At 33.2% G+C, this 26,932-nt stretch overlaps 1 protein-coding gene across 10 annotated transcripts in view; it reads left to right on the top strand.

Moving 5' to 3' along the window:
- The window catches only part of CCSER1 (coiled-coil serine rich protein 1), a 1,483,327-nt gene that overhangs the window by 123,303 nt on the left and 1,333,092 nt on the right, over positions 1-26,932 (top strand). For 3 of the 10 annotated variants that reach the window (XM_058295433.2, XM_058295416.2, XM_058295470.2), the window contains exon 3: positions 3,274-3,310. The exons of 5 other annotated variants lie outside the window; for them this stretch is intronic. The gene's annotated coding sequence lies outside the window, so the exon portion shown is untranslated. Of the gene's footprint in view, positions 1-3,273; positions 3,311-3,777; positions 3,888-26,932 lie in introns of all 10 variants that reach the window. 2 more of the 10 variants (XM_058295424.2, XM_058295464.2) reach the window with 2 other exon arrangements.

The following is a 26,932-nucleotide window of genomic DNA, read 5'->3' as shown; positions in this document are numbered from 1 at the left end:
GATAGAGTGATCTGAAAGTCGCTTTGAGCAAGTAAAATTTTAATTGAGATTGGAATAACAAGTAGGAGCCAGCCATGTAGAAATGCAGTAACAGAGGTTTTGTAGGTAAGCAAGGGTAAATAAAAGGGCCCCAAGGTGCAATTAAGCTTGATATGGTCATTAAAGAGAAAATATAGGCTAATGTGGCTGAAGCAGAGCAAGCAGAGAGAATAGCCTACCATGGGATCTGAGTGGTTTGGCTTAGTCCACAGTATTACTTTATTTGAATTTAATTTTAAATGTAATTGTAAGCCGTTCTAAGACTTCAAGGGAGCACCCGGTGATACAAATATTAAAGCACACACACACAAACTCTCTTCAATATGCAGGAAAGATTGTGGAGGGACAGAAATGGAAGCAAGGAGTTCAGTTAGAGGCCTTTGAGTTATCTTAGTAATAATGGTTACTAAGAGTTGGGCCATAGCTGCCTAATGAGTTCTAATAATATAAGTGATTTTTTCTTGTACATTCACTAAAATGTATTCCCTTAAGAAAACTTTGAATGTTATAACAGGTTCTGGTATAGTTCATTAGCAATATTCATTTTGAAATGCAGGAGGTTAATTGATTCAGAAAAAGCTGTTTATATACATCCAAAATATATCCCAAAATTTATAGTAAGTACTTTGGAAGAACAAGGAGAGTGGAAATTTTTCAGAAAAAATAAAATATAAATTTATTTTCGGTGATAATTGCAACTATGGCTTTCAAACATGAGTTTAAAATGATCAGATATTGATTTGGGGAAGTAATTTTCAGATGTAAGGATATAAAAAGAAGATACAACTGCTTTCAATCATATTTGACTTTAAGAACACCAATAGGAGGAAGACTTCTTTTGAGAAATATTGAAGGGCTTTATCAAGTTCCTCAAAAGCACATTCTGTGATAAGCAAAGCATGCTCTTTTGTTGCCTAAATTCTATTATTACTGTTCTTGTCAGTTTTCTTTTCTTCCATAATTAACCGGTCTAAGCTTCCAACCTAATTTGTCAAGGAATTTGTGTGGACTTTGAGCAGTTTTACACCTCTTTCATGAGTTTAAGGAAATCCTGCAATTTTTGCATGCTTTGCAGTTTCACTCTTTAGTTTATTACATTGTGTTTGCATTGCATTTTTGGTTGTTTTCATTAAGATCCCAACTCCTGAAGACAATGATGTGGCTTCTGGGGAGACATTCTAGTATTAACTGGGGTGAGAAATTTCAGTGAATATTAATTTTATAGAAAGTTGGTTTACTACAGAATATTTTCTAGTTTGAATCATTTTAGTTGCCCCACACAATCAACCAACATGGTTAGAACTAATAAAATCTTCCTTAATATTGTGATATTTTCCTATTTATTAGAATGCTTTTTATAGATTTTTGTGTGTTTCTAAACTTGCTTTTTCTTCATCTGGTATCAGTTAACAAATCTACTATATTATTCACTGTATACATTGCTGTCTAGCACCTTTTTTCCATTTGTATTTGTGTGGTGCTCAGCATGCTTGAGTTTATTGGAATATTTCTCGATAAAAAATGGAATATTTATATCTGTATCAATCTGAGCATTTAATATTCCTCTCTAAAATATGAAGGTTTTCTTAATCATTATTAATTATAGGTTTTTCTTTCTTTGTCCTCTATATTGGTATATTAACTCAGAATTTGTTCCTTAAAAAAAAAAAGAAGTCCCACTAATAAATTCCAGTTCAAAATTCTCCACTAACACAACTCATTATCTTTTTCTGATATCCTTGCTTACCTACCTAATTTTAAATAAAGCATATGTTTGCTTCCATCTCCATAATCTATAAGAATACTTTAAAAATGACATCTATTATAGTATAATTTCTCTGAGAGCTCGTATAATATAATCGTTAACTTGTGATAATATAGACCTTTATTGGACTTATGTTGGGGAGAAAAGGCATGAACTTTTCCTTATTTGACCATTTTTTTTCTTAAATTAATTTTATTACAAGTACTATAATTGGGATACATTAATTATAGAAAAAATAATACCAGCTGTGTTTCTAGGGTGATATATTATAATTACTTGTATATTTCAGACATTAATGTTTTTAAAGGATTTTGAGATAGATCTTTACATCAAAAATTTGCTTTGAAGGAAAGTTATTTTAACATTTAAAATAATGTGTGTGTGTGTGTATGTGTATATATCAAAGTTAGATGATAATCATGGTTTATCAGGTATTAAAAAAGTAACCTGGTAATCTTCCACACCAATGCAAGGTGTTTATGGTGATATATGGGTGGTATATGGGAATACTGTATTTTATGCATGATTTTTCTGTAAACCCACTACTTCTCTAATTGAATGAGAAAAAAAGTTACCTGGTGAATTTGTGGTAAATGATTAAATTTCACCGGAAGAAATTTAGGCTTAGTTAATTATTTTTTTCATGGACATAATAATATAGAAGCTAAAATGTATAATAATTGTGTGATTCTATAAAAATCATTTTCAAGTAATTTCTATCCTTATTGTGTAAAATTCCAGTGAAAGGAGCTATCAGAAATTAAAACCAAATGTTCTATATTCTACTGAAGGTTATGTGTAGGGTTAAAATAAAATATCTTTCCAAGTATAGTAAAGAGAGGGTGTTTCATACTTAAATGCTAAATCCAGCTGTTTTACTCTACCAAATATTAATTGCATGATCTTAAGGATAAGAATCTCTTTTACTGTACTTCTGTAAGAGAAAGAAATTGGCCATCGTTGTATTTCATTTTCTTGATGGCATAGATATATAAAATAAAATGCATTGCCATCTTCTGACAATCATATCCTGAGGCTCTGATTAAATAGTTCTATTGTAATCTTATAGAATTTTCAGCCTTTTAAATACAGGTCTGGTACTATTGTCACCTTCAGATATTTTGCACCAATGTACTTTACTTTACTCACTGCTTAGCATCCCTGGATATGGGGACTCTGACACTTTCACATTGAGCTTTAAATTATGTCACTTAAGGCCTTACTACATAAAACTGCAATCTCCTGATGAAACACATGTCTAATAAGCATAATAATTATCTTAGAGTAGTCATATAATAGAAATATTATAATTACTATCAATATCAAATTCATTCATATTAAAATCACAATATTTCAGATTATATGACTCAATATGAAAGTATTAAAGCAAATTTTTTTGTGTTTCAAAACCAATTAACTCTTCCTCCTTCCCTGCTTTCATTCCTTCCTTCTTTTCTTCTTGTCTATAGAGAATTAATGGTAACAGTTGTCATTGGAGAATTGAAAGTGAGTATCATGTGTCAGATAACTCATGAAATTGTTTTCTTTATGCTTGTAAGCCATTGTTTTTTTTCAAGTATGCATCATATTTCATCTGTATATTCTAAAACCAGAATTTTAGGTGGATGTTTTTAATCTTAGAAGACATTTTCCTTTAGGGACTATTTTTTTTTTCCTTTTTTAATGTAGTTTTGAAGCTAACTAACAAAAGCCAATTTATGTAGTTAATATAATGCAGCAAATCAATTACCATTTTGCTCTGTCTCCCCAGCATTCATAACAGTGCCTGTCTTTTGAAAGGCACGTTCTGCAGTCAGGCTGAAAATAAGAGACAAACTTTCCTGTCCCATAATCCAACCTAGTGGGAATAGTGACTTCCTTTTCTGCATCATCAGAGCAACAGGATTAAGACCCTCAGGCACAAAAAATACATATAAGGGAAAAGAGAAGGAGCCATCTGTGCTTTCTTTCAGGTGTTTGAGTCTAATCAACTGTGTTGTGATGGGATAGAGAAGATGGTCCATGAGTAAGTTGACCCTCCATATTCAAGAGTAATGCAAATTAAAGGCATCTCTAGATGTGGGTGAGTGCCATTCATATAAGATTTTGAAACATTGAATCCAAGTCTTCAAAACCAATTTGTGTTCCAACTGTGCCCTCCCCTACCCCCAATCATGAGAGTTTGTCTTGGAGTAGAGCTTTACACAAATGTCAAGAAAGAACAGTGGGTAAAGACACATGAAGTTGATTTTCAGTTCAGTAGATTCAAGTCACCATGTATGGAAGTCACAGTGGCAGAAAGAATGGAAAACTACCTGGGATTTGTAGGGTTAAATTAGGTTTTTAAAAAATAGTTCTCAAAAGACATGTTGAATAAGCATTTTCATGCTATGTGTACCTTTTGGTCATTGTTTTATTATTCTCTTTTCTTGAACAGATGTTATCACATCTGTTTTGCTATTGAGGAAACTAAGATGTGAAAAGGTAAAGTAGGATATTTGGTTTGTGACTTAACTGCTCGATGGTCCAGTGAGAACTCCAAGTGAGGTTTATAGGATTTAAGACTAGTGTTGGGTCTGAATAAGAGATGCAAATTATTGTTAAAATTCCATGTATCTGTTATTACATGGAACGTAAAAAGAGATTTATTTACTAAATGTAAATGTACTTTTTTATATCTTCTGTTATTATAATCATAAACTCTTTTTTTCTTTCTTAAAAATTTTGCACTTGACTATCCTAGTCCCAGCATAGCATGGTTTCAGAATATAACTATGAATGTCCTTAATATTATGGTTTATATTAAGTCACATGGTTAATGAATACATTGGTGAATTTAAAAATTTAATGCATGCATTGAGTATATCCAAAGGAAAAACATAAAATCAGAAATAATTTTAGAAGGCAAGATTGGGTTGCTACTGGCATGTGTAAGGTATATATTTTCTGTATAAAATATGCACAGTAAGATATTAGTAGGACTATCATATCACTAAAAAAGGGGTGGCTAGTTTCATATGAGCAAAATAAACAATAAACTATATTAATCAGTTCCTTTCCATTGAGTTTTCATCTTGACTTCATCAAGAAACTTGCTGTAGTGCCAAGGAATTTTTTATTTTCTTTGGATAGATAAAAGTTCATTGAAAGATTTTTCAAGTAGTCAACATTTAGTTTCATAATCATTTAGCAGACTTCAATCCTGGCCCTTTTCTTGTGTTCTGTAAATAAATCTCTATTTTGCTTAGCAATCTGAATTAAAGAATGAATTTTCAAATATATGCTCACTTAAGTGTGAATATATTCAATTCTTCCTTTAAGAAACTATGAATAATATATTTTCAAGCATTTTTTGATTATTTTCAAATACTAAAGGAATGAATAGAAGAGGAAAGTAATAGTATGAAAATAAAAGTAGTGTGTTGACTAGGCTAATTTTGTTATAAGTTTGATAATCTTTTAAGCTTAATTTATAAAGATGTTTGGAATGATAAACTCATTTTGCTAAATAACTGATTTCTTTGATAATATTGTCTAGCAGGGCCAGCTACATAATTTGCAGGGCCTGGTACAAAAAAGAAAAAAATGCTCTGCCTCCATTTCAAGACCATGACAGCAGAATATTAACCCAGAATACTATTCTCTGTGACTGAACAAGTTAGACACATGAATCTGGCCCTGGTTGCTAGTTTGAATCAGGTGTAAACCTGATATTTGAGGAGGTTTGGACACAATAGATAGAATACGGATAATATACTTGGCTGTGAATCAATATTTATGCAAATGATGTCTAAAATGATCTGTAAGTTCAAGAAAAGCCAAAGAAATTCAACAAAAATTTAAAAGAAAGATGAGTAGCTTTTTAACAAAATGTGCATGAAGATTACCAATATAATCTATATTTCATATATTGAAAAGAAATCTTGGACATATGCCTAATTTAAATAGTCTTAAGACTTTGAGAGAAAAATGATCTTTCATGTTTCTATAACATTTTAAAACTAAGACTGTATCTTTAATAATTCTTTTAACATTCTAACCCACAGCTTAGAATATTCCGGTATTTTTACCGATTGCAAATAATCAATGAGTCCCAATGGAAAAACAATATTTTGTGTATTCTGAAATCTGTGATACACTAACAGGTGATGTATTAAATAGTGTTTTCTAACTAAAATTGTATGAAAGAGCTCTCTTTCATGAATTCAGAACCAAGAAAAAGGAAAACAAGGAAAGTGACAGAGCTGTTACTGAAAAGGAGAGTCTATGAGATATAGGTCAATGAAATGCAACTTTGATGGTTTTATTGGTGGTTGGCAAATAGTGTGTAGAATCAGGGCTTATTTTAAAGGCCCTAGTGTTTTCCCATGAGAGTAGATTTAGATATGGGAGAGTCCAGGTTATGGTGAAAATATATAGCACATAGTCTCCATTTTTCTCTCCAATGCTTATGTCTTACATTATATCCTGCTACCCTGCTGAACTTGAATAGACCTCTGCAATGAATGTGGCCACCTGCAGAGTTAGAGGAAACAGTGCCAACAAGACTGCCCCTACTTCAGATAACCAGCAGCAAGTTTGGGGTTCTATAAAATCCTCACTCCAGACCAGCAATCAATAAATTTTGGCATCTCCATGACCATCCTTGTGTTTATTAATCACCTAGAATGACTCACAGAACTCAGGAAAGTTTTATACTTATGATTACAGTTTTATTATAGTGAAAGGTTACAAATTAAAATCAGCCAAGGGAAGAGACACGTAGAGGGTAGAGTCCAGGAGGGCTGCACATGCAGAGTTTCGGTTGTCCTGTCCTCATAGAGACATGGACAGAGTTTGTCTCCTTTCATGGACAGAGTATACATAGAGTATGGAGTATTGGCTCTCAGTCACATACTGCCCCATGTGGCTGACATTTAGTCTCCATCCACTTCCAGAGGTCTGAACTGGTACTGCCTGCTGCAAACCCCTTATCATAAATCACATTGTTAGAACATCCAGTGGCTTTATCTCACAGGTAAACAAAGAAACAAGGAAACTCATATCAGGCAAGACTTCCAGGGTCTTATAGATCACATCCAAATAGCAGAGGAAAAAGGCCAGAACTCTTTTTGAGTGAGACCAAACTTCTTACTATACAGCCTTAAAACCATTTTCAGTACTTCACTCCAATTAGCCATACTTACTCTTTAAATTGGACATGGTAAGAAATTTTGCCATATTGGGCATAGTATAATTTAGTCATTTCTGGAATGTATAAAACTTAAGTAAATGTAAAGATATATAGATGGTTGTTTTCTTCTGGATGCTTATATACTAAAATTTTCTGAAAAAAAGTAGGTGGACTATGTAAATAGTTTTTATAGTGTGTTGTTGAAATTGGGGAAGGAGATAAGGGAAAGAGTATGAAATGTATGCTAATCTTCTAGTATGAAAGCTAAAGATAGAGGCTTATATCAAATACTAAAAGAACTAGCTGTATGGCAAAGTTGCAGAGTGAGGAAATTTTTTAGGAGGGTGCTGGAATGCCTATGGTAAGTCAAATAAGTGGAATAGGAATTAAATTGAAAACCTAGTACACTATCTCTGGCATTTACCTGATGATGACAAATCTTGCAGTAGACTTTTTTTTTTTGCTCCCTTCTGTCCTCTTTCTCAAAATTTTCTCCCACTATTTTCATTATGTATAAGTAGCTGGAGCATATCAGGACACACCAGGTAGGAAAAATGGTTCTTCATTCAACTATCCACTCTCCAGGAAGTCATACTTACCTACAATCTCTAAAGAGTAGTCTAAACCATAGACTGTAATGGGATGAAATGTTAGCACCACCCTTCAGATGTGTCTTGCTCTTTTAAATAGCTGTGTCTGTATTAATGAGTGCTATGAATGATAATTTTATATTTTTAATATGAATATGTAGCTTGTGAATGTTACTCAAATATTAAGAGTTTATTGTGAAATTAATCCTTGACATTCCCTCTAGCAAGACAATTTAAGCAAAGAACCTAAAATTCTCACACTATATAAAAATGATGAGGCTCAAGGGATCTTGTTTCAAGTAAATTTGTATCAGAGGGAAACAAAATATGAAGGAAAGAATAATTTGAGGAAAAAAAAAAATCCAAGGCATTGGTAAGAAAGTTACAAACTAATCAATTTTACTAAAGTAATTCCAACATTTGAATTTTAGAATCTGAGGACTGTAGGGTTAAAGCCACTCTTCCATGTCTGGTGGAAAAACTGTGACGATGAATCTTTTGACCTCTAGGAAATATTTCCTATGATTAATCTTGGAGTCACATAAACCTCTCTACCATCTTCTGACCTCTCTCCCTCCTCTTCCTTCCTTACTTTTTTTTGTAAGTCTCAAGGACTCATCTAATCCAGCACTAAGTGTGTCATAGCTCTGTGGACAGAGGGAGGAGAAGGAATGGGAAGACTCTGCTATTTTGTCTTCTATGGTTGCTGGATCCCCAATCAAATGGCCTCTGTTTTAAGATCTGAGGTATACAGTGCTTAATTGATTGGTCTCACATAACATAACCAAAAAAGTAGAAATCAAGAGGCCATAAATCAGACCTAATCCAGACCCTGGGTTACACATATATATGAATTCCCCAAATATCTTCCCCTCTCCTCCAGCTGGAGTTATCAGTAGGTCTACTTACTGACTTAGAAAATTAGAATGGGAAAACCCAGACTATCCTGACACATGAGAATATTGTTAACGGTAATCTACGTATTTTATCACATTAGTCAAAGAACCATTGCAACACTTCCAATAAAGTAGAGTTACGGCTCTAGAGTCATATTTACCATAGATTATTATATTAGGAGTTCCATTTTTGTTGCTTAGCAAATCATATGGTTTTACTATATATCAATGTCCATTCATATGTAAAGTTATTTGAAATTAAATAGGCCAGAAACATTTGAAATCATACTGATATATATATATATATATACTATTTTCCAACTTGAAATATAGGTGTCTTTTAAATGTTATGATCTATCTTTGTTTACTGAACAAATCCAGCCAATTGGGAGTATAGATATTGTGATGCATAAGCTCACATGTCAACTTGGCTAGGTTATGGTGTCCAGTTGTTTGGTCAAACACTGGCTTAATTGTTACTGTAAAGATATTTCATGAATTTAAATCTTTAGTGGATTGTTTGCATCTATGGTTGATTACATCTACAATCAACAGAGGAGACTGCCTTCAGCACAGAGAGAAGCCTCATGCAATCAAATAAATGTATTAAAAGAACTGATTATTTCAGCAGTCAGAAAGAAGAATTTTTATCTCCACTTCAGACAGCCAGCTTATTTTGGGGAAATCATCTGAGTTCCTGATTTACAGCTTGTCCTAGGAAATTCAGGCCTGCCAATCCTCATGTTTGTGTGAGCCAATTCCTGTAAAAAAAATCACATATTTACATACACACACACAGGAACACCGGGTTCCTGTGAGAACCCTGACTAATTTAGATAGGAAGAATTTAATTCATATTTTGTATATTTTTAAAGTATTGCTATGTAGACCCCCAGTTGGACTGGCAATGTTCTTTAATCACTTCTTGATTAGAAAATAGAAGGAAAAAGCACCTGACAGTTCTGGGAAGAAGGTGTCAGAGTAGGCAGTCAGGTCTCAACTCCCTCACAATGATGGAATAAGGGCCAAAAGCTGGCTAAGAGACCTACTTTGGGGGTCAGCAGAACAAAACAGTGTTGCACAACCCTCATGAGGGTGAGGGACAGAGAGATGAAGAATGTGAAACGACAAACATGAGTTATCAAGCCCCCATGGAGACCAGGAAAGGCTCCCACCTCCACCCCCAAGATATTAAGCTGGGATAAAACCACTGGCTCACTGCAGCTGACTGAGAGTGGAACAGATGTCTTCCTCCCTGTCAGCAGTTACAAGGGAAAAGGGAACTTCTCTTAAGTGAATTTGGCCAGGAGAGCCCACTTTGAATCTCAGCTTTGGTTAAACCAAAATAAAGTAAAGCAGAGATTGAAATACCTCTGTGGAAAGGTGTTCATGACCACCATTTGCTGGCCAGTTTGGAAATTGCATAGAGAAACATTGCTTTTAGATCTACCTTAACTCAGATTCCTAGGAGAAAATCTTTGCCCCATTATTTAGTCCCTGGCCTGATTTTGATAACTTTAAGCTGGGCAATTTTAAAGACTTAGAATAAGTTGAGCCAAATATCAAAGAAGAACTGTGAAAAAAAAAAAAAGTAGGCAAGAGAGAGAAATTGGTCATCAGAGTAAATTAACCAACATATTCTGATGCTAGACATCAGCAAAAAATTACAAGCCATACTAAGAAACAGGAAGAGATGGCTCAGCCAAAGAAACAAACCAAATATCCTGCAGAGATACAGGATTTAAGACAATCAGTAATAATCACAAAACTCTCTTAATTCAAAAAATTGAAATTAAATATAACTAGAGATAAAGAATATTAAAAAGACACTGGCTGAGCCTAAAGAACAATTTAAAAGTTTGCAAAGAAAGGTAACAGAGCTTATGAAAATGAAAGACAAGATGGATGAGAGTAAAAATACATTAGAGGTACAAAAGAGGCACATAAGAGCAGATATGACTTGCTTGAAGATAGAATTAGTGATTTTGAAGACAGAACATCCAAACTGGAAAAGACAGAATAGGAAGAGAAAAGAATGAAAAAATGCAACAGGGTCTAAGGAATTTGAATGACTACACAAAATGAACAAACATACACATTATAAATGTCCCTGAAGGAGAAGAGAATGAAAAAGGGGCACAAAGAATATTTTATGAAAGAATGAATGAAGACTTCCAAACTCTTATGAAAGTCATAAATATCAATATACATGAAGGAAAAAGCAGAATAAATCCTAATAGACCTACCTCAAGGCACCTACTATTAACAGTGACAAATATCAGAGATAAAGGATTCTAAAAGCAACAAGAGAAAAGCAAACTGTCACATACAACTGACCTCTCATCAGAAACCATGGAGGTGAGAAGAAAGTAGTATGATGTATTTAAATAACTGAACGAGAAAAACAGCCAGCCAAGAATTCTGTATCCAGCAAAGCTATGCTTCAAAAATGAGGGTGAGTTCAAAGTCTTCACAGACAAACAAAAATTGAGAGTATGTTACCAGAAGACCAGAATTACAAGAGATAGTAAAGGGAGTACTGCAACCTGAAAGGAAAAACAAGGGCAAGAGACTTGTAGAAGAGTGTAGCAATGAAAATTATTAAGAAGAGTAAATTAAAGGGTAAAAAGATAGACAATAGTAAAATATGATAGCAAAATGGATGAAATAAGTAATATACTTATCGTAATACCTTTGAATGTTAATGGCTTGAACTCCCCAATCAAAAGAAACTGAATGATAGAATACATTAAAAAATATGAGCCATCTGTAAGACTCACCTCAGATGTAAGGACACAACAAGGTTAAAAGTGAGAGCTTGAATGATATGATAAGTGACCTAGACCTAACAGACATTTATAGAGCATTGCACCCCTAAAGAGCAGGATATATATTCTTTTCAAGCACTTATGGATCCTTCTCCAGCACAGACCATATTCTGAGTCACGATACAAGATCAATAAATTAATAAAAGATTGAGATTATACAAAACACTTTCTCTGATCATAACAGAATGAAGCTGAAAATAATAATGCTCCCCCCAAAAAAAGGAAAATTCATAAAATATGGAGATTAAACAACACACTCAAATAATCAGTGGGTCAGAGAAGAAATTCCAAGAGAATTCAGCAAATATCTTAAAAATTTTTTTTATTTTTAAAGATGCTTTAAATTACATAAATATTACATAAAAATTATAAGAGATTCCCATATATGCTCCACTCCCTCACCTTCCTACACTTTCCCACATTAACAACATCTTTCATTAGTGTGGTATTGTTACAATTGATGAACACATTGAAGCTTTGCTACTAACCATGGACTACAGTTTACATTACATTTTACATTTAGTCCCACGCAATTTTGTAGTTTTGCCAAAATATACAATGGCCTATATCCATAACTGCAATGTCATGCAGGGCAACTCCAATGTCCTGAAAATGCCCCAGTATTTCATGCATTCTTCCCTTTCTCATCCCTCAGAATCTCTGGTGGTCGCTGCTTTATATCAATGATATATCAATGATATATCATGGTAAGAATTTATATCAGTGATAAGAATTCTTCCATTGCTAGAATAATAATAAGCCTATAGTAGAATAATAATAAGTCTACATTAGTTCATTGCTCATTCCCCAATCTTGAGGGTTTGGCATGGTGATGCCCACTCTACTTGTAACTGAGAAGGGGCTTAGATTCCATGGAACAGATGGATGGATCTATGTTGCTTGCTGTCACAGACACTCTGTTTCTTGAGATGGGATCTCCTTGTTAGTTTTCCTGGGTGAGTCCAGTGAACAGGATAGTAGTTGTGGCAACTCTACTGAAATTCAGGACTCAACTGGCACATTGATGGACCAGAGACTTAAGTGTCTGGGACATATATTTATCAAGTATAATGATAACTATAGGTTCAAATAAAAGAGGCAAAAGAGCCATATGTAGAGAACCTATAAATGAGTCTAACTCTTTTACACTGGGGAAGATAAATCCCAAAGTAAGGCCCACTATCAGGGTGCTGAATTCCTGAGCTGTCTGCCCTGCTTATAGTTTCTGGATGTCTCTAGAGCACTCAGGAGCCTCACACTATTGGACACACTGTTTACTGTGGCTGTCAATGAGATCCTGCTGAGACTTGCCTAAGTGTAATCTTTGGAATGACCTCCCCAGCTCACTTTGAAATCCCTTACCCATAAAAACTCATTTGTATTTACCATTTCCCCCTTTTGTTCAAAGTCTTTTTCCAGATATATTGCTAGTTGGTTCTTGGTAATAATCCATAGGCGCCAGGGAAGCTCATCCCCAGGAGTCATGTCCCATGCTTGGGGGAAGGTAGTGTGTTATATGCTGAGTTTGGCTTAGAAAGAAGCCACATTTGAAGATCAAGGAGGCTTTCAGGAGGTAACTCTTAGGCAGTATATAATACTAGGCTAAGTTTCAAATTCACAAGGAAAGGTTCATAAGTATAATCATCAATAACAAGGGCCTGGCATAGTGGTTTATCTTCCTTAACCAGGCACTGTCCTTGTACTCGGGGAATTCTTGCTGTCCTTTTAGAGAAGGTAGCAGAACTCCCCAGGATAGGAATTCAATATTCTTTTTGTTATTGTGTGAATCTTTACCCACTCAGACAATGCCCATGAACACTTGAAAATATTCATAAGCCTTAGGGGCAAACCCCAAGTGAATATCTTGAGAAGAATGAAAATGAAAACAACATATCAAAACCTATGGGACACCATAAAAGCAATTCTGAGAGGGAAATTTATAGCCCTTAATTCTTACATTAAAAAACAAGAAAGAGCTAAATTTGAAGATCTAATGCTTGCCTGGAGGAACTAGAAAAAAACAGTAAATGAATCCAAACCCAGTCAAAGGAATGAAGTAATAAAGATCAGAGCAGAAATAAATGAAATTGAGAACAAAAACCAATAATCAACAAAACCAAATTCGTTTCTTTAAAAAGATCGACAAAATCAACAAACCCTTATTTAGACTGACAAAGAAAATGAGAGAAGACACATAAATAAAATCAGAAATTGAGGGTGGTGCGGGGGCGGGGAGGACTAGACTTGAATAGAGAATTGCCCAAATGAAAAATACAAATGGAGAAGAAACAGATGCAAATATTTTCAACAGTGCTAGTGATTAGGGAAATGCAAATCAAAACTCCAATGAGATATCATTTCCCATCTAGTAACTGGCCACTATTAAAGTCAGGAAACTGTAAATGTTGGAGAGGATGTGAGAAATAGGAATGCTTATTCACTATTGTGGGGAGTTTAAAATGGTACAACCACTGTAGAGGACTGTTTGACAGTTCATGAGGAAGTTGAATATAGACTTGCCATGTTACCTGTCAATATCATAAATAGTATGTACCGAGAAGAAGTGGGAGCAATGTGACATGAACAGACAGCTTCACATCGATGTTCACATTGGTGTAATTCACAATTGCTCAAGCTTTAAACAAGCCAGGTATCCATCAACTGATGAATGGATAAACAGATTGTGATATATACACACAATGTAATATCATGCAGCTGTAAAAAGAAATGGAAGTCTTGAAGCATATGATAAGCATGGATGAAACTGGAGGACATTTTATTGAGTGAAGCAAGCCATAAGGACAGATATTGTATGACTGCACTACTGTGAACTAAACGTATTATGCAAACTTATGGGAATAATAATTTGAATATAGGTCAACAGAATATTGAATGTTAAGATCGGGTAGCTAAGGGTTAGTCTGTGCAGAACTGGTAAAAAAGTTGTTTGTAAATCTTTGGAAATGAATAGAAATGGTGAAAGCACATCCTAGTGTTTATAACTAGCAGATCTATTAAATGGGTATGACAGTCAGTAGTTGAAAGGGTAAGTCTAAGGACATGTATATTACTAGAAGAAAAGCTGAAAAAAACGTAACATGGGACTGTGTAACAGTGAAACCTCATAAAATACAAACATGTGGTATTGCATATATAAGACTGTTTTTACAAAATATAAATAAACTAGAGAGTCGGAAACAGAACAGCAGCTATGTACAGCAGGGGAAGCATAGAGAGATTGAGAGGCGATGAGGTTTTTATTATTGTTTGTTTTCTGTTTCTTATTATTATTGGAATAATGAAAATGCTCTAAGAATGACTGAACTGATAAATGCACAGTGATTATACCACATACCATTGATTGTATACTTTGGATGGATTTATGCTTTTTAATATCTATCAGTAAAATTTATTTGTTTAAAAAAATCCAAAAACCTGAAATCATCCCTAGTAAAGCAATTTATAGAATATATCACTGACATTCTCAAATCTATTATTCATGTTAGCTTTTTTCATGATGGTGTTGGGAAGTCTAAAAACAATGAATAGTAGCCAGCACATTGAAAAAATATGTGTAGACGGATAAATGCATAACATTTATAATTGTCTTATAACCCAGAACATTTAAACTTGAACATAACAAGAATTGTATAACTGACACAGCAGTAGTATATTTACTGAAAAACATCCAACTTGAGTCACCACGGGGATACCCGTGATTGATTTCCTATTTGGCTGCATTTTACTTTCACATATTTTGATGGGATAAAAACAATATATTTTCTAAATGGATTTTCCAGAAAGACACTACAGATGACAGAGCAAAGCATACTGTCGTCAATAGTGCTGTGCTCAGATACCAGTGTGTGAAATCTACATTTATGCCTGCAATTTTGGAGAACTAGGAACCATATGGTATCTTGGTTTTACAGTTCCTGAATCAGCTTAATTGCATCTGCATACCAGTTAGACTTGAATAAATGCATCTGAGTGCTTTTTAGTTGTTGACATTTTGTTATAAAGCTTTTACTCCACTTTCACTGAAAGCATTTGAAACTATACCTAGTTTATTACTAGCTTATGGGTTATCATGTTATATTATATATTAAGCCTTTTTTAAAAAAATGCACAATATGAACACTGTTTGGTGTGTCTACTTTTCTTTGTGGTTATTCATATTGAAATGATACAGAAAATAGCCAAACTCCTTATGACCTATGTTGAATGATAAAACATAGCTGTCTATATCTATTGCTGTTAATTAATTTTCATTATGTAAACTAGAATATCAGTGAACTTTTAGCTTGTTGATATTAGTGTTTTTAAAGCATTTTAAGTGAATCAGTAAGTGTATGTAAATAAAAAAGTGAAATTTGAGATTTTTATTGATTGAAATCACTGATGTTTCAGATGTTCATTTCATCTTATCTGAATTATTGTATCAACAGAGTTGTGTTTAAAAATAAACAAACAAAACCTGAAACATTATCTGTCAACAGAAGTATAACTTTGTGGAGATAATTCTTAAAGGAGTTGTATCATTCATGGAGGAGACCTTTATGGGTCACTGTATTTCACAAGAGTCGAATTAATCCAATACTCTGTTCAGTCCACTCTTAGATCCTATTGATGTTGATAAGAGTTTTATATCCAGAGCAAAGGGATAGGTTAGTGCTAAGTGATCAAAGTTTCATCAAAGCATTGGTATAAAGAATAAAAAGATTGTCATACAGCATTGGTATAAGTTTGCTTTCTCCTGCTTTGTAAAGAAATGGCTTTGCTTTACCTTAAATATTTGTTTCCCATGTATTTCTTCCCTACAATCTACTGTATATAACAGTAAGGCTCCATTGCCTAGTGATCATGTGTTATTCTACTGGTAATATCTTTTAAGTAACCTTCTTAGTGAATCATCTTTCTCATAGAAACCCTAATATTTCATGGTATTTTGTGATTAAAAGTATCCCATCTTGATGTGACTTTAATATCCATTTCCATAATACGACTTTGAATGATTATGTAGCAATACATACTTCTAAAGTACCAAATACTAAGTTGAACTTGTAATATTCAGGTTAAATCCATTTTGTCTTTGACTTGTAATTTTCCTATATTTGTAATTTCATTGTTTGGAAAAGAAAATGTAGCAGATTTTATTATTTCAATTAAGTTGTTAATTACCTTTTAATAAAGCAGAAAAAAGGTTAGGCTCTTTTAAAAAAGATTTATAGAATTCTGTCCATTGTTTTTGTCTCTTACACAATTTCCTTGAGAGAAGCTATAAAGTTTTTTTTCCAGCGATGAAGTTTAACATAAAATAGAGAAGTGATTATCTTGTAAGTAAAAAATATATCATTTCTGAAGGCAGGGTGAAATTTTGAAGCTTTTATTGAATCAAATTCAGTGAACATTTATTATAGGCATATTTATTCAGTTTTGGAGAAGAGTTGCATTTTCATAAAGAAAAACCTGTATTCATGACATTCAAAGATTTCTTCAATCTAGCCGTAAATCTATCATTTTATCTGATTCTGATCTCACCCTTTATAGCTTATGTTTTAGCCATGAAACTAGTACAATACATAATACCCAAACCCTATAAACAATGCAACTGTTGGTTTATTAGTTTCTTCATCCAATAAATATAAGCACAATTATAAAACTGAAATTTGAGATTTTTACTGGTTGTCGAAATATGTCCACAATCAGCAGCATCAGAATCATCTTGGAGCTTGTTAGACATATAAGAACTAAAATATAGGACCTACTGTATCAGACACTTTGTGGGTGAGATCCAACAATCTGTGTGTTCACTAGTCTAGAGGATTCTTATCACATTAAAATTTGAAAATCACATTAAAATATAGATCAATTAAAACATTAAATATAAAAATGAACCCATAAGCATTTGAAGAAAACATAGGTAAATTTTCACTTCATCTTAGAAAAAACAAAACATTTCCGTCCAAAGAATTCGCTGAAAAATAATACAAGTTGTGTATGACATTATGGATTACATAAAGATGGAAATGTCCAATGTTAATAATACCTAAAAAATTATTAGAAAGTATAAAAAATTAAGTAGGAAAATAAATATGGTATAGAGCTATAGCTATAGCCTTAATATTTAAAGAGAACTAAAAATAAAAAAGGGAAAACTCCTGAAGAAATATGAAGAAAGAGCATTGAAAGACAGTTATTTTCCTTGGATGATTCTTTGCTTATTTAAAAAAAGTTTACCTCTATATTACATTTAAAATCACAAAAATTTAATTAATAAAAAATATTATGAAAGAAATTTGATAGATTCTTGGTTTGCTTAGTTCATTATCAAGTGAAAAGGGAATAATTAAAAAAAAAAAAAGTATGCACTACTATAAGCAGCACCTCAGTTTTCCAAGGCTTATGTTTGGAAAGCAGGAAAAAAGGAAATACCTTGGACCAAGAGAAAAATTTGCAGGAATTTTAGAGGGGCATAGAGAGAACACTCTCTTGTGAGTCAAAAATCATGATTCTAGCTTTTATTCTGCCATTAACTAGCAAATAATTACCTTATGTTAGCCTTCAGTTTACTATTTGGTCATATTAGATCTGTTCTCAATCTTTAGCATTCAGAAATGCATCAGAATCACCTGGGGGTCTTGGCAAAATCATATTTCTAGATGACAGTCCTGGAGTTTCTGAGTCAGTATTTTTGATTTTTGAGTGTGACTTCAACATTTGCTTTCCTAACAATTTCCCAGGTGGTGCTGATGCTGCTGGACTGGGGACCACACTTTGAGAACCATTGGCTTAGTTGACCATTCGTTAGGTACAGGCCTTATAGCTCCTGGCTCCCATGATCTGAGAATAAGTAGATATGGAGATGGAAAAAGGGCAGAAGCACCCTCAGGGTCCTCCCTGAAACAGATAGACTTTTAAAGCGTTTACTGAATAAATGGAGTTCTCAGTTCCTTAAAATCTCAAACAAAATCAAAAACAACCAAACTGTTGGTTGCAGATTTTCGTGCCTTAGTTTGCTTCTTTATTAACTGCTCCTTGCCCTTTTCTGCATAATTTTCCTTTTCTTCTCAGAACTTTAATTGCATTTATAGTCAGTACCACAGTATCATAAACTTCGGCATCTTTTTAACTTTATAATAATTTAGTTCCATCAATTAGATTATAAACATTTTAAGGGCAGGGAGCAAGTCTATTTTTATTTTGCATTTCCTCTCACACATAGTACAGAGCCTCCAATTGGTTATAGATTTGTCATAAATGTTTGCTAAACCGTTTACTTGCACATAGATTTATGTTTTTGAGAAATGTATTTCTACATCAGTGTTCTTTGAAAAGTTACTTTGTACCTTATCTTCATGCCTTGATTGTTCAGACTGCTGCAAAGAGTGATCATACTCTGTTTCACGTGAATTAATCATTGTAGAATGGGAGAGAGACATCTTGAGGACAAATAGCATAGTCTGATGAGACATGTTTGCCTCTGATGGCTGCAGCCATAGTGTGTTTCTGTGGTAATTTACTAAGTGGTACCCCTAGTAGCTCAAAATATGAAGGTCTCAGAACAACTTCATTTGCTTCCAAGATGAGATTTACACTTAGACTTTGGCTCAGGTACACTGATGATAGTAGAGATAATACAACTATTAGCGTGAAATCCAAACATCACTTAAGGTTCCTCCATTAATAAAAATTCCAGAAAAAAGGCTCAGCCGAAACCAGAGGCATTTTTTGCTGGCAAATTATTTCAGAGTAAAATTTGTTTGTTATTTCTATAATAGTATATCATAAGATTGATATTTTTAACAGCAAATGATTGAAATTACCTGCAGGAGGCCTAAGTAAATTTTTGTAACACTTATTAAGAGGTTCTATACCACTGTTAAACATTATTTTTATGAAGAGTTGTCAGGATATGACAGTTAAAATAGTTATATACTAACTAACATAACATTTAACATTGAAGGGTTGAGGTGCTTTTAATTTTTACATTTTCCTGTTTTTCTTCAGATTTTCCAATTTTTCTAACTTTGAGATCAGAAAAATTGTTTTTGAAGGCTGTGTTGCAAGCATACATCATTTTCAATTATTGAAAAGACTTTAAGAATCAATATTTTATCCTAAATTACTTTTTTTAAATTGTTTTTTTAAAGCATTTTCTTTTTCTTTTTTTTCTTTCTTCCCCTCCCCTTCCCAGCTGTTTTTCCTGTCTGTGTCCATTTGCTGTATCATCGTCTATGTCTATTTCTCTTTTTGTCTTCTTGTCTTTCTCCTCTAGGATTCACCGGGTTTTGATCCTGGGGACCTCTGATGTGGAGAGAGGTTCCCTACCAATTGTGCCACCTCAGTTCCTGGTCTCTGCTGAGCTTCACCTTGACTCCCCCAGTCTCTCTTTTGTTGCATCATCATCTTGCTGCGTGACTCACTTGCGTGGATACTGGCTCACCGTGCAGGCACTCGACTTGCCACGCAGGCTCTGGCTCACCACATGGGCACTCATGTCACTATGAGGGCACTGGCTCACCATGCGGGCACATGCATGGGTCATATGGGCATTAGTGTGGACACTCAGCTGACCTCATGGGCACTCGGCTCACAATGCAGGCACTCGGCTCACTGTGTGAGCACTTGGCTCACTGTGTGGGCACTGACTTGCTGTGCAGGCATGCTTTCTCTTCTTTTTCACCAGGAGACCCCAGGGATCGAACCCAGGTCCTCCTGTATGGCAGGCAGAGACATTATCACTTGAACCACATCTGCGTCTGCCTAATTTACTTTTAAGATTTTAGGTATCTTGTTTTCATTTTTGCATTCCCTACAGACTTACCATTTTAATGTTCATTTTGAGTAGCAATTCTTCCCCTGGTTAAAACAAACAATAATAATAAAAATAAAACAAAAAACAGCCTAGGCATTTTCTTTGATTGCCCTATTCCTCTCATCCCTCACATCAGTAGATCTTGCTGCTGCTCCCTGCAAAATAAACTAGGTCTGATATCCTCCTTAGCTGTGCTATGATTATCCAAACCAAATTATCATCATCTTTTCTTTGGACTATTGCAGTAGCCTCCTGACTGGCTACTCCTAAAATCCATTCATGATGAAGGAGCTAACTTTCCAACTAATATCTCATATTGTTTCCTAGCACTTGGGAAAGATCCAAGCATATTACCATGGCCTGTGAGGTCCTACAGGCTCTGGTGCTCTGCCTTCCTGCCTCTGAAGCCAAGGGAAATCCTGGAGACCTTAGAGATAAGGTGTCCTAAAATACCACTGTCCTAAATACTGCTGCTCGATCACATACCGAGTGGATTTTCTCATTCAAATAATTCCAAAGCAAGAGCCACACCCTCTTCCAGGCAGGGGAGATGCCATAAACAATGAGATAGATGGGTCCCTTTTCTGGTGAAGTTCCTACTCCAGTGAAGGGGTTAGAATATAAACAAGAAATCACTTAAATATGTTAAATGATCTCTGAGAGTGACATATGCCCTGTAAAAAGTAATCACAGTAATGAGATAAAGAGTGTAAGGGGTGAATGTGTTGGTGGTGATATTTGTGCTGAGACTGAAAAAGAACACATCCAAGTGAGATCGGTGGGAAGAGCACAGAGGCTTGGATACCTGCATTAGCTTCTTGGCTGATACAGTATTAATGAATACTGTGCAGTGGGTTGACTTAAACATCAGGAACTTAAAATCTCATGGTTCTCCTCTATCAGTTAATTTGTGGCAAAGTTAAAAAAATAAAACTACCGAAAGAAAAAAAGAAAACTGATTATTGTTAATGCAGTTTTTGAAAAATAAATTTTATCTCAAAGCAACACAAAAATGGAAATGATATTAAATTAGAACGGAATATCAGATGCTTACAGAAAAAGAGTGTTTTTGTTTGAAATAAGGACATGTCTGTCAGTAACAGAGGTTTTGTTTTTATTTGATTGGATTAGATTTAATTTCATTATCAGAAACACCGAGTTCTATAAATATTAATGCAGCTACCTATTTGTATGACTTTTCAGGAGGCACTTAGCTAATATGGGTTTCAGTTTCCTCATCCTCAAAAAGAAGTCCACCTTCCAAATAACAAATCCTATGAAGTAGTTGCTCACAGAGGCAGAACTCCTTTAATGTTGCAAGATACAAAATCTCCATCTAGTGGCATCTGAAGTTATGAACATAATCCTCGCAATTCTGCACTATTAAGAACCACATTTGACACCACCAAATGGGTTCTAATGAATTTTTTTTACTAACCAGTCCATCAAATTTACAATTTCAGTCATCCTTACAGTGTGGTCTTTGATGCAGGACCATAGTCTCAAAAAAGACAACCTAATTTATTAACAAGTTTTAAAAGGAAAAAAATAAGTTAGATTTATTATTTCTCCTTTATTGTCATCAGTTATGTAATTCCCCTTAAAATAAATTTTAAAGTCAAAAGAACAATCTAAGTAATAAAATATCTTTACTATAAATATAATGCAAACTAAGTTTTATGAATTTAGAATGCACCTTTTAATTGTTGCTTTAATACTAAGCTTTTCTACCAATTTAAAGTTTATCTCTACATAATGAAATAAGGTTGCTCTGATATTTTATTTTCTCACATGATTTTATTATTAAAATATCTTAAATATCAGCTATATCTTGCTTCCTAGGTTTTCCAAACTATAATCCTGTTCTAATTAATAACAAAGAATCTTTTCAGAAAGAAAAATAAGAAACTATGTATATGACTTGGTAAAGTTCATTGATTAGGTAAACTAAAGAGAAACCTCTCATCATATTTCTAATTTCATCATGCAACAAATATACCTCCCACATTCTCAACTGTACTTTTGTTCTCTGTTTTATAGACTATATTAATACTACTTCTGAGTGTATGGAAATAGCCTATAGAGCATTATTTTTACCTTCATATCTATAGAAAAAATACTAAACACTAGTATTTTATTAAATTTGAACTAGAAATATTGGTGTTCATAATGGAATTTTATTATCAGATATATGTATGTGCACATATGTATGTCTGTATTTGTGTATATTTATCTTCTGTATTTCACAGATTGTATGCATATGTTTTAATAAGTTAGAGGCGTTCATTGAACTCTTCTAGTCATTTCCCTAATATTATAAATGGTATAAATGGGGAAATGAAATTCAAGAAAATAACTATCCATAGATGAATTGTGAAACAATTTCATTGATGAACATGATCATTATGATAAAGACAACACTTTTTTAAAAAGAAGACAAATTCAAGATTCTGTTTTTTAAATGATTCTCACGGAATTTCTACTCAATTCCAATGCATGGCTGAATGGAAATTAGTATGTATGTTAACATGTTGTAGTCATAATTATAAAGAATATAACAACAGTATTTTAAGGCTGTATCGATTGGTGGATTTGTTCATTTTTTACCCCTTTCACCAAATCAGTTCCTGATTTTCAATTATATTGATCTAATATTTGCATTTGAACCAGAGCATACACTGAAAATGTTGGAATAAATGTTATTGCCTATAATGGTTTATATTGTCAGATGTCCATATTACTGAGTCTATCACATAGATATACATACATAATTATAATTGTCCAGTGTAACCAAATTTATATTTAATCTCCTAATATGTATTCTAATATATAATAAAATTACTTCCCTCTTGTTTTTGTATCATTGTATATTCACATGAGATAATACTTTCCTTTTCATATTTATATTTGAATATATTTTTCTGTGACCATGAGCTGTCTATTAAACACATTAAAAATAGTGGTATTTAAAACTTATAAGCATAAAATATGCTACTACAATTTTATGCTTTTTTTTATTAATATATGCCCTACAGAGCATTACTTTAGGCAGATAGATTTCATTGTATTATTTCAAAAACAATATTAGAAAATAAATTTTAATTGATATGTATTAAACTAAATTCCTTTTAAAATGCAAATCCCATACATATTTATAAATTAAGTTAAAAATCCTTTAAAAACTTTCATTTTTACTATTCTAACTATTGTTTCAAACTTTCATGAGTAGGGAGTCTTCCTTCACTTCAAAAGGTAATTTATTTTTATCAGATACTAATTTTTTAAAAAATCAAAGGTTTAATTTACAATTGTTTTGGACAATTTTATTTTTCATGTTTACAAAGGGCTTCATGATTTTTAAAAATAGTTACATGCCTAATATATCTTTAAATTTTTTTGAAAGTTAGAATAAATTGAAGTTCATTGTGAAAAAGGAAGATCTTTTCTACCCTCTGCTGATATAGAAACGCAATTGCAGGTCATTTATTAGTCCTTACTTTAGTGAAGAAAGTTGAAATTTGACGACATACCCAGTCATTTTAATTTTTAGTAAACACATTTTGAATGTCTAAAAAGACTACACACACATTTTTTAACTTAAAAATAAATTGATCAAAATATAAACTGGCTTGCCAGGTTAATTTACTAGCCTTGAAAGTAATAGTTGTAATGGGCATCTCTTTGTTATTAATGAGGAAAACTCATCATATCACAGCATTATATAGCTCAAATTTATTAGCCAACATATATAAAGTCTTCTGTAATGTATTAATATTTGCATTGTAGAAATACTGAAACATTAAAAAAAAACAAAAAGCCTGGATAAATTCTTTGTTTATGACATATCAATGACATTTTTTGAGGGATTATATATGGTAAAAAAAAATTGACAGTCTTTTTAAGAGAAAGAAAGTAACTTGCAATAGTGAATCTAAATAGAGCACGAGCTGTTAGAAAAGTAAATCTCAGTTTATAAATAGGTATAATTTGGACGGAAGGTCACATAAAATATAACTGTCAGTGTTAACAATGCATTTTAATGAAAAATACAGTTTTTATATTATGTTAAGAGTGCTTAGCACCTTGCACGTATTTCAATTTTTTAATATTTTATATTTAAAATGGACAGACCTGCTTATTATCATAATAAGTCAAATTATTTTTAGAAGCAAATGCCCCATTCTCCTCCGCTATCCCAGAGGCAACCACCATCACTAAGTATCCTGTAAGTTGCTTTGAACATATTTACATGCATAGTACCATAATCTTCCACACCATGCCATGCATAGACTGTATGTTTTCATATATCCCTAATTTAAAATTAGTTTAGTTTAAACTATAAAAGTAATACATGAATGCATTCTCATTGTTAAAACTTCATATTACAGATAAAACTAAAGATCTCATACATGGCAGTGACCAGCCCAAAGATGCGCTCTTTAAAGATAACCTCTGTTAATACTTTCAGACTTTTTCCTATATATTTACACACATATGAATCTACAGAAAGAAGTGCTATATTACTACTTTGTAATAATACATTTATAATTTACATATAATGTATATTGCATATCATTTAGCAACTTGATTTTATTAGCTGAATTTCTTGGAGATTTTTTCTATATCAGTTCATATCTTTTATATGTCTAGCTGCTGTATATTATGCTGCATGCATTACAGGCACACCATATTTTATTTTAGAAATTCCTCTCTTAATGGACATTTATATTATTTTCAGTTTTCACTATTATAAACCCTAAATCTGTACGGATCTCTTTGTGCAATTGTGTATTATTCTAGGGTAAATGCTAAAAAATGGAATTATTTTAAGCTTGATATTTTGATATATAAATTTCTAAAATGACCTTAGTGATTTGGACTTTTTTAATGTATATAACTACTACTTTTTCACCCAAACTTGATATTAAATTTTAAAATATTATAAGTGAAAAATAGTATCTTATGGTGTTTCCTGATTAATAATGTGGTTGAAAGTCTGTTCATATGTTGAGCAGTGATTTGTATTTCTTCTTCTATGAATTTTCTGTTCATATTCTTTGCTTTGCTTTTTCTTGGTGTTATCTCTTTCTTGCTGGCTATAGCAGTTCTTTCTTGATGGCTATAGCAGTATTCCGTGATTACTAATGGATATGAATATGTTCTCGTATTTCAATGATGATTTGTATTTCTTCTTCAGTGAATTGCTTGTTCATATTCTTTGCTCATTTAATGTTTCTTATGGATTGTCTTCCAGTTGTTGATTTATAGGAATTCTTTATAGATAGATTCCTGATGAGAATTCTTTGTTTCATATAATTCGAATATTTTAATAATATTGCAATCCCTACAGTATTCTGCAAATGACTGAATGGCACGGGAGTACAAAAGGCTGGCCTTCTTGCCAGAGCTTCCCTATGGTATCAGCCTGAAGTTAGTCTCCATTGGAGACCACATCTTTACTTAGGTTCCACTCCTCGCACCCCCCAATCCTATCTTGCTTTCCCTTCCTTCCCTTCTCTTGAGAGTAAACTCCAACAAATGACTTGAAGAAGAATCCCTTGCTCAATTTCTTCTAGGACACCTAACCTAGAACACTGTGAGGAAATCTTTTTCTTCAAAATAATCAATATTTTTAATCCAAATCAAATTTTCCAAAGTGATATCATAAAAAAAAGATGATGACTAGTAACAAATATATACTTTCAAATGTGTGCTACTCTCTTTAAAGTTAACTATTTATTATTTTGATTTTGCCACTGCTCAACATTTTTAACCAATTCCTCTTTTTGGAATCATGCTCAGTATTTGAGGCAGAATATTGAATATGAATAATATTGTGTCTTCTTTGTTTCTTGAAGTCTGAATTATTTTGTTGATGATGAAAAATTATTAAGCCATATGTATTCAGGTAGGTGATTGATATGGTAAATAATATTTTGGATCCAAAAAATAAGACATGGTTGAATTGAAAATATTTTTAAGAAACAATTAAAAAATAGGTTTGTAATATGGGCTACGTTACTGTTTCTTCAGTGACTGTTTTAGATTCCTAAACAGCTCAAGCAAATACCATGAAATCATTGGCTTGAACAATGGAAATTTATTAACTTATAGTTTTGAAGCTAAATGGAAGTCCAAATCAAGGCAGCATCAAGGTGATGGTTTCTGAAAACTAGCATTCTGGGGCTGGCTGCTGGTGACTCTTGGCTCCTCTGTCATGTGGAAAGACACATGGTGGCATCTGCTGGTCTCTACTTTCTCTTCCAGATTTTGTTGATTTCAGCTTCCTGCTTCTGTGACTTTCCCTCTCTCTGTCTCAATTGCATTCTGCTTATAAAGGATTCCGGTAATAGTATTATGACCCTTCCTGATTGAAACGGGCCTCCCCTTAACTGAAATAGCCTCAACAAAGATCATACTTAACAGTGGGTTCACACCCACAGGAATAGATTAAATTTAAGAATATGCTTTTCTGGGGTACATAAAACTTCAAACCTCCAGAGTGATATATCGGTAGTGGTACTAGCTCCAAGGCCTGTTGACATACGGATACTGAGGCCTTTCATAGCAAATACCTAGCCCATGTTTGCCTCATTTCTTTCTTTTTTTTTTTTTTAACGTTTTATTTTTACTTTAAAGATATTTAAATTATATAAATGTTACATAAAAAATACAGGGGCTCCCAAATGCCCTGCTCCCCACACCACCCGCATTTACCCACATTGGCAACATCCTTCAAGGTAGGTTCAGGAAATGGACACAGTAAATCTATGTGTAGTTAGCATTAGAACTTCCAGATGTGAGAGGTTGGGAAAGTTAGAAG

Source organism: Dasypus novemcinctus, chromosome 1 (genome assembly GCF_030445035.2).
Source record: "Dasypus novemcinctus isolate mDasNov1 chromosome 1, mDasNov1.1.hap2, whole genome shotgun sequence".
NCBI classification, from domain to species: Eukaryota; Metazoa; Chordata; class Mammalia; order Cingulata; family Dasypodidae; genus Dasypus; species Dasypus novemcinctus.
This window is presented reverse-complemented; position numbering and strand designations above follow the sequence as displayed.